The following is an 8,040-nucleotide window of genomic DNA, read 5'->3' on the forward strand; positions in this document are numbered from 1 at the left end:
AAAAATCAACAAAAAAGTCCAAGGCTGGACATCTCATAAAAGAATTCTACCAGACTTTTAAAGAACACCAGTGTTCCTAAGATAATTCCATAAAATAAAAGGGAAGGGACACTTTCCACTGTGTTCCAAAAAGCCAGTGTTACCCTGTAACCAAAAACCAGACAAACAGTAAACTGGCTACTTCAGTGGCTAGAGCTGCTTACAACCAGACCAGATGATCCAAGAGCCCACATGGTGGAAGGAGAGAACTGGCCTCATAATATGTCCTCTGTCCTTCACATGTGTGCACACACACACAATTAAAACTACAGTAAACCAAATACTATTACCAATATTTTCATGTAAAAGATGTGACAAACCTTAACGAGGATCCGTGATACTTCACGATAGTTAAACAACACATTTAAAAGCTCATATTCATGATCAAGATCAGTTCGCTCACGAATATAAGGTGAGTCTGAAATACACAAATCCATAAATAAAATCATGTGAAGAGTATACGAGACAAAAAAAGGACCTAGCCTTAAGAATGAAAAGTGTCATTTTCCAGAAAATAGGTGGAACTAAGGATAATGCTACATGTGACAAGCCAAGTCTCTAAAGACAAATGTGGTGTGTTCTCATTTCTATGCAGAATGTGCCCGTTTTTGGAGGATCCTGGACATAAAAGGGGGACATGAAAGAGGGCAGGGCTCTGCTTCCCTGCAATGGTCCACAGGGCTTGTGCTGGGCAGGAGCCCGCGTGTCTCAGCCACCACGAACTGTCCAGGGATTGCTGCACAGAGTCCTGGGAGGTTCAGACTCTAAATTCCTGTAGCCCCAAGACCTCCATTAGCCAGGCAGTGGGAAGAAAGGGCCAGTGCCTACAATACAACCAAAGTGGTTCTGACAAGCTGAGAAGGCGGGTTAGGGAGCCGCATCATCAGCAAGACTAGGAAAACTAAGCTGTACCTGGGTGTTGGAGGAGACAGGAGCAGCTCTCCTGAAATCATGCCTGAGCACACTGTCTCTGCCTCTGTGGCCCCGGAGTGAAAACTTAGACCTCAGTTATAACAGGTCGGTTACCAACTGTCTCAGCCACCTCGCACCAACTGTAACTCCTGGTCTATGACCTAATTGGTCACATGTCCAGAACTTGGCCAATCAGACTGGCTAGCAAACCAGGACTCTCCTGACTGGTCATGCTGATGTGAGAAGGTTCACGTGCATACCACCAGCAGACAGTCTTATGACCGCAGGGTTAAGGAGAGAGGCTTTGCACGCTCTGTGCTTCCTTGCCAGGACTGTGCCAGCTAGGATGCACCTCCCCATCCCACTGCCTCTGTTCACAGAACTCGCTCGCAATTGCACTGCCTTTCTCAGTTCCCGAATGAAGAGCAGATTTTGAGTTTGCTGCCAGCTGCGGATCCCCCTTCAAAAGTACAAAAGCCTTCAGTTACTTCAGTTACGTATTCAGTCAGGGATCCTTCACCTTTCACTAGGGCTCACCTACTGGGTCCAGAGGGCAAGACTGAAGGAATTCCTGACTTCAAAAAACTCACAGTATAAAAGAAAAAGTGAGACACTTTTAAGCAGTGTCTATGTCTACAGTGTGTACTGTCCTTTACCTCAGAGAGGGGGCTCTTAATGCCTGTGCTGCCATGCGTGGTAATACCATTAACTAGTGAACTCCAAAGGAGTATCGTAAAATAGTCGTGGCTTGTCATACTTGGTTTTGCTCCCAAAATATCTTAAAATTAAAAGCTATTTTCCACTGCCTTTTCTGATCGTTCATTGCACTGTTGGATAATTTTAATAATAATAATTTTAATCCAGAATTTTTTTTCTCAGCTGTAGCAACTTCCCCAAATTTTTCATGACTTCTCCAGTACTTCTGGAAAATAGTTTCAATCTCTTGCTAACAGTTCCTGTGCACTTCCTGTGTTTCCTCCCAACCTTCAATTTTTTTTTAATGATTTCATATATTTTTGAGAACTCCGTACAGGGGAACTATGTCCACTTCAGTCATGCTCCTGCCCCTCAGCTTCTCCCATCCCCCACCCAATTCATGCTTTCTTTATTGTTACACATGTATATGGGTATAATAAGTACAGGGTCTGAGATTCAAGTTCTGGGAGACAGCAAAGAGCAATAGCGACAGCCCATCTTCTCTGGGGAGACTCTTGAGCTCTGATTTATCACACCAAGGGAGATTTCTCAGGCATTTGGGATTGTTTTAACCCATGGCTCTTGGGAGGATCATTATTATAGTGGCACAACTCTATTTAAATTATGTATACATTTCAACCCACAAATTGTGTGTGTGTGTGTGTGTGTGTGTGTGTTGTCAATGATTAGTTTCATTTTAATGCCCCCCATCTCTCTGAAAGGTGAGTTTCATAGCTTGGGTTCTGTTGCTGTGAAGAGACACCATGACCAAGGCATCTCTTACAAAGGACAACATTTAACTGGAGCTGGCTTGCAAGTTCAGAGGTTCCTCAGTTTCTCCAGTTGCTAGAACATTCCAGTAATGAAGTTGCAAGTCATGAAGATGTAGAAAGCTCTTCAGAGAAGCAGTATTCAGCTTCCACAAGACGGGTCATCCTTCCCAAGGTGCTGCTGAAATATGGCAGTGCCACAGAGAGGATGACCTCATGGGAGAGCTTGCACTTAAACTCATCCAACAAAGTTACACTTGGGAAGGAGAGTGAACTTTGGGCTGAGCAGCCAGTGTAGGCACACGTTTATGCATCCCCTCAGGAGTTGGTAAGTTGGCCATCTTTCCACTGAGCCTGGGGATTCTGCTTCTTTTCCTTTGAACCTTCTTTCCATGATGTATCCATTGTAGGTTGGCTCTCTGCAAGATTTCTGGCATGAAACCTCACCTTCATCTCAGTACATCTCTGAATTGGGGCTGCTTAATGCAGACGAGGAAGTTGGTACTGTGAAAGCCCTGATGAAAAGGAGGGCCAAGGACCTGTCATGGAGCCATACCAGGATGCATAGAATTATGGTGTCAGCCAAGGTCACTTGCTTATACGAAAGTCCTCAACTTTAACTGAGTGACCAGCAACCCCAGAGGTCCTCTGCCATTTGAGTGGACTGTATACCATGCATAATGCTCAAGGTGAGGACACCCAGGTGCTGGCTGGCTGAAGAAATGATGTCACTCTCACCAAAGCTCACTCACTCACTCCACAGCCAAGTTGCTGCCTCTGCCTGCAGCTCCCCATTGCTCAGGTAAGAGGGACGGCATCTTCAGTATGAATATCTCCAGACCCTGAGCTCACATTCTGGTATGAAGAATTCCACAAGAAATTCCTCACATTTTCATAGGTTGGCCTCTACCACAGTTTTTTTCTGCCATCTCTGTCACCTGGAGATAGTTAGGTAGGATAAGGATGCGGAGTGAGAACACACGGAGTGAGGCGTCCCTCTCGTGACTACCCATGCTAGGTCTCTAACACTCAACCAGCATAGTGTAAGGACAGATCATTGAAAGTGAGCAATGGGAATGGAGGGACCTCATCTCTCCATTTACACTCTCCTGGCTCCTCCCTCCACTCGAATCATTCCCCTTATAAGACCGCAAGGGACACAGGATCAGGTATCTCAAAGAGAAACGCAGCGGAGGTCATTGAAGCTACCTGACATCAGGTGGACCTTTGTTCCGCCATACACGGACACAGCATCACTCTAGTGCCCAGAGCAACACTCCCAGGTGTAGCACCCAGCCCAGCCAACCACGGCTTCACTCTGTCACAAAACCTGGGTACTCCCTGATTCTAACCTCCTTCCCAGAAGCCGCCTCTTTCTGCTTCCATCTCATTTCCTCACGGACGTGGCTCTCATCGTCGTGACCCTGGTCACTAAGGACCAGCTGGAATTCCTCTCCACTGCAAAGCAGAAGCCTACCTTTTACAGCAGCAGTTTTCGTCCTGGTGTTGCTCTGCCCCCTCTGCACATCCTGCCGGTTAGAAACAACACAAATGAGCCGGAGTCCCTTCTCCCTCTCTCTGGTAGACAAGCTGCCTGCTCTCTGTGCCCATGGATGACATGAAATCTCTGTTTCCCAGGGAGCGAGCTCTCATCCATCATTGACTCACTCATGCTGTGCATAAACACATTCCTTTTAGCCTCGTTGTGAAAACAGAAGTAGGCATTGTCTACGGCACAGATACCAGGGAAGTCCTCAGTGTCCCTCAGACAGGCTCCTACCCAAGGCTGAGCTCTGCAGCTGCCTCTGGCCCGTCAGGTGATACCTGCTTCCTCAGAGCAGAGGAGACTGGAGCCCTGATCTGAGGCCCTGGGTCTCATCACCTGCTTCACATCAGCTTTGCATACACAAAAGCAAGCACCTGAGAAAAGGACAAATGAGCGTTCCTGGGGTTTGTCCTGTTCCCTCACCAATTCAGAAATGCAGTGTCTTCATGGAGACTCAGTTGTCCTTACTGGCCTCTCTGCCACCCTGTACAGATGCTCTGAGAGCTTCAGGCAGACTCCTCAGGGCCACTCTCTCCTCTGGCCTGCCTGTCAACCCCTTCAGACTCTCTCTGGAGATTTCCCATCTGTAGTTTGGCTTTAGCTACTTTGCTGGTTCTTTTTGTCCTCACCCTTCTCCACCTTTTTTCTTCCATCCTTTCAACCCCCTAACACTAGATAGGAGAGGAAAAGGATAGAGGGGAAAGGGAGAGACATTATTGTTAGCCTATTTCCTGCTGATTAGGGGAATTGAGTTCCTTGGGACAAGTTTGCTCCTCACTGTCAGGATATGCAGGATATTGTCTTCTTTCTTCTGTAGACATGACTACCAAACCACAAACATCAGGAAGGGATAACAACCAGCAACGACTGACAACCCATCATGCCTCTCACGGACCTAGCACTTATACACCCTCCCAGACTTCCAAATGTCACACAAATGCAGAAACTGTCATCTGCTGCTGGCAAAATGACACCCCTGCTTGAATATGAGACAAATCACAGTCAGCCGCTGTGGACAATGTGAAGCAGCCCCATTTCCCACACCTGCCATTTAAAAAAATCCATATTCTTATATTTATTTTAAAAAAAAATACCAAAATTTGTCACTACTTCCGTTTTTCAAAAAAAAAAAAAAAAAAAAAAAAAAAAAAAAAACATGAGAGTAACAGTTGTGAAGAACAGACTGCTGCTCCAGTGTGTGTGAACCACAGCTCTCCTCACTTTTGGGATGTCCCTTTCTCTTTCAGGTGGTGGTAACACTGGGCAGTCCTTCAGGAAGGGCAGTAGTAGGAAAAAGAGCCCAGCTCCACACACAAAGGCAATGCCCATGTCCATTGCTATGTCCATGGAGCTGGGACTCATCCATGTGTCACTAATGCTATTCATCAGAGAGAGAAAATTCTCCATCTTCTGAACAGCAGTGCAGCTCTCAGGCTACTGAGTCCTGAGTGTGAGATGTGTCAGGAGGGCTCAGGGCACATCACACAGGTGTAACCTCCTCATCACAAGGGCTCCTGGCAGGAGAGAGGGTGCCACAGCCCCTCCCCAGCCTCCAGCCTATCGTCCCCTCCTGTGTCCCTTCCCTGCTCTGCCTTCCAAATCCTGCTCCTTAATCAGACACAAATAGACCTCTGTCCATGTTTTGTTCCTTCTCCCTGTGCCCCAGAATTCCTCTGTGTAGGCATATATTTCTCACAACCTACTTCAATAAGGATTCAAATTCCCCTCTAGCACACCAAAGGTGGGCGGGGGGATATTAGGATACGTGGGATAGCTCTTGACAGCAATTCCAATCTTCGTTGTTCTTAGTCCATTCCCCTAGCAAACACCAAACATGAATCAGCAGACCACACAGGAATCAGCAAGGGCAGTTCAATCCAGAACAAACTTGCCCAACCAGTATACTGTAAAGATGTGTTGACAGGACAATGGAAACCTGCATTAGTTTCAAGATAGGGACATGATTATGTTTATTTCTCTGTAGGGAGTGAAGAAAATATGGTTACCAACAAAACAAGGTTTAGATCAAACCAGGAAAACCCTCTTATCACCTGAGACATGGCGCTCTTCACAAAGCAGACAGCCCAAGTGATTCGCAGACTGTCTCACGGTCAGATTTCTCAAAAAAAAAAAAAAAAAAATGCATGCAAATCAACTTCAAAAGGGCTAGGCCAAGTCATCAATCACACACAGACTGGATAAACACAGAGACTGGACAATATATAGACTGGAAGGGCAATACGGAAGCTGGATAAATACAGCAATAAATTATACAGTCAGCTTTTTTCAGACTAACCATTCCCCACCCCACCCCTTGGATCCGGAAAGAAAAAATAAGAATTCTTTGCCCCAATTCAGAAGGAAAGGAAGACCATAATTCCAATCCCTTAATTTGTAGTGAGTGGCTTTGGTCACTTGGTATGTTATGGTTGTTATCATCGACAGCAGTAGATTGTTTTTGTTTGAATGATTGTATCTTACTAGAAATTTACGGATTTTGTTTAGTGTACTCTATATTGATAGAAGTGTAAGGTTTTTTTGTTTAATCATTCTATATTGATAGAAATTTAAGGTTGTTTTGTTAGACTATTGTTTGACTATACTGTACATGAGCCATTTATTGAAAATATGATGGTTCTTACAACTATTTCTATTGTGTATAGATTGTTAATGTGAGAATAAAGGGCAATTCTTAAACACAAAGTGGGGTATGAAGTGAAAACTTAAGGGTTCTTTGGAAAGTCAATTGTGTTGGATGATTTCTTGCTGGGGCAAACACATGAAGGAATATTTTGCTCAAGTGGACACAGGTGAAAGGATGTTTTGCTAAAGAAAGCACATGAAAGGCCATGTGATAAAGGATTCTTCCAGAGCCGAGCGTGGTGGCGCATGCCTTTAATCCCAGCACTTGGGAGGCAGAGGCAGGTGGATTTCTGAGTTCAAGGCCAGCCTGGTCTACGAAGTGAGTTCCAGGACAGCCAGAGCTACACAGAGAAACCCTGTATCAAAAAAAAAGAAAAGAAAAGAAAAGAAAAAAGGGATTCTTCCATAATGGCACGTATTGGTCCGCTTTACATTGTACAGTTGAGCTCCATTTGTCGGGACTCCACAGAGAGTGTGCTGTGGCTTCTTACTGGCAGAGTGACAGATGAAACGGACTCCCTTGCTGAGACACGTGGGAGGGAAAACCTGCAGAGGACATGTGATGTTCGGAGGGAGTATAAATAGGATTCAAGGGACTGGGAGAAGAGCTGGCTTGCTTGCATTGCTAATCTCTTTGGGTCTCCCATCTTTGCTGATCTTCGCTTTATCCAGAGAGACACAGTTGAGAAATGCTCCTTGCATCCCTGCTGGTGCAAATCCCTTCTGCTGTTGGGTGCCTGCCTATTCCGCTGAGGCCTGGCTGTTCCTGCTAGATCGTGCCACTGCTGCTGCTATTCCAACAATACCAAACTGGACTGCTTGTGCATCCTTCAAGTGTTTGCCAGTGGGTGGAGCTGCTGCGGCTGACCCGCAAACTGAACTGCTGGTTTCTTGACCATGCAAATGATATCTGCTCCCATGAACCATTTCCCCACTCCCCCAGTAGCCTTTCTTTTCCACTACCTCCAGTGTCTGGTGGACTAGAAGGGTAGTTAAAGCATGTAAAAACCATCATTAAAAGTAGCCTTCGAAAAAAATTAAAGCTACAAGCTACACACACACACACACACACACACACACACACACACACACATATATATATATATATATATATATATATATATGTTAATTTTGTATCCAAGCCATTTTGCTGAGGTGTTTATCACCTGTAGGAGTCCTCTGGTAGAATTTTTGTGGTCACCCATGTATACTGAAATATCACATCATCTACAAATAATGATAATAAATAATTTGACTTCTTCCTTTCCAATTTGTAGCTCCTTGATCTCATGATCTCCTTTAGTTGTTTGATTGCTGTAGCTAGAACTTCAAGTACACAGAGAGTGGGCAGCCTTGTCTTGTCTCTGATTTTGATGGAATTGCTTAAGTTCCTCTCCATTTAATTTGATGTCAGCTATGGGCTTGCTATATATT

This window comes from Mus pahari, chromosome 16 (genome assembly GCF_900095145.1).
Source record: "Mus pahari chromosome 16, PAHARI_EIJ_v1.1, whole genome shotgun sequence".
In the NCBI taxonomy this organism is placed as follows: domain Eukaryota; kingdom Metazoa; phylum Chordata; class Mammalia; order Rodentia; family Muridae; genus Mus; species Mus pahari.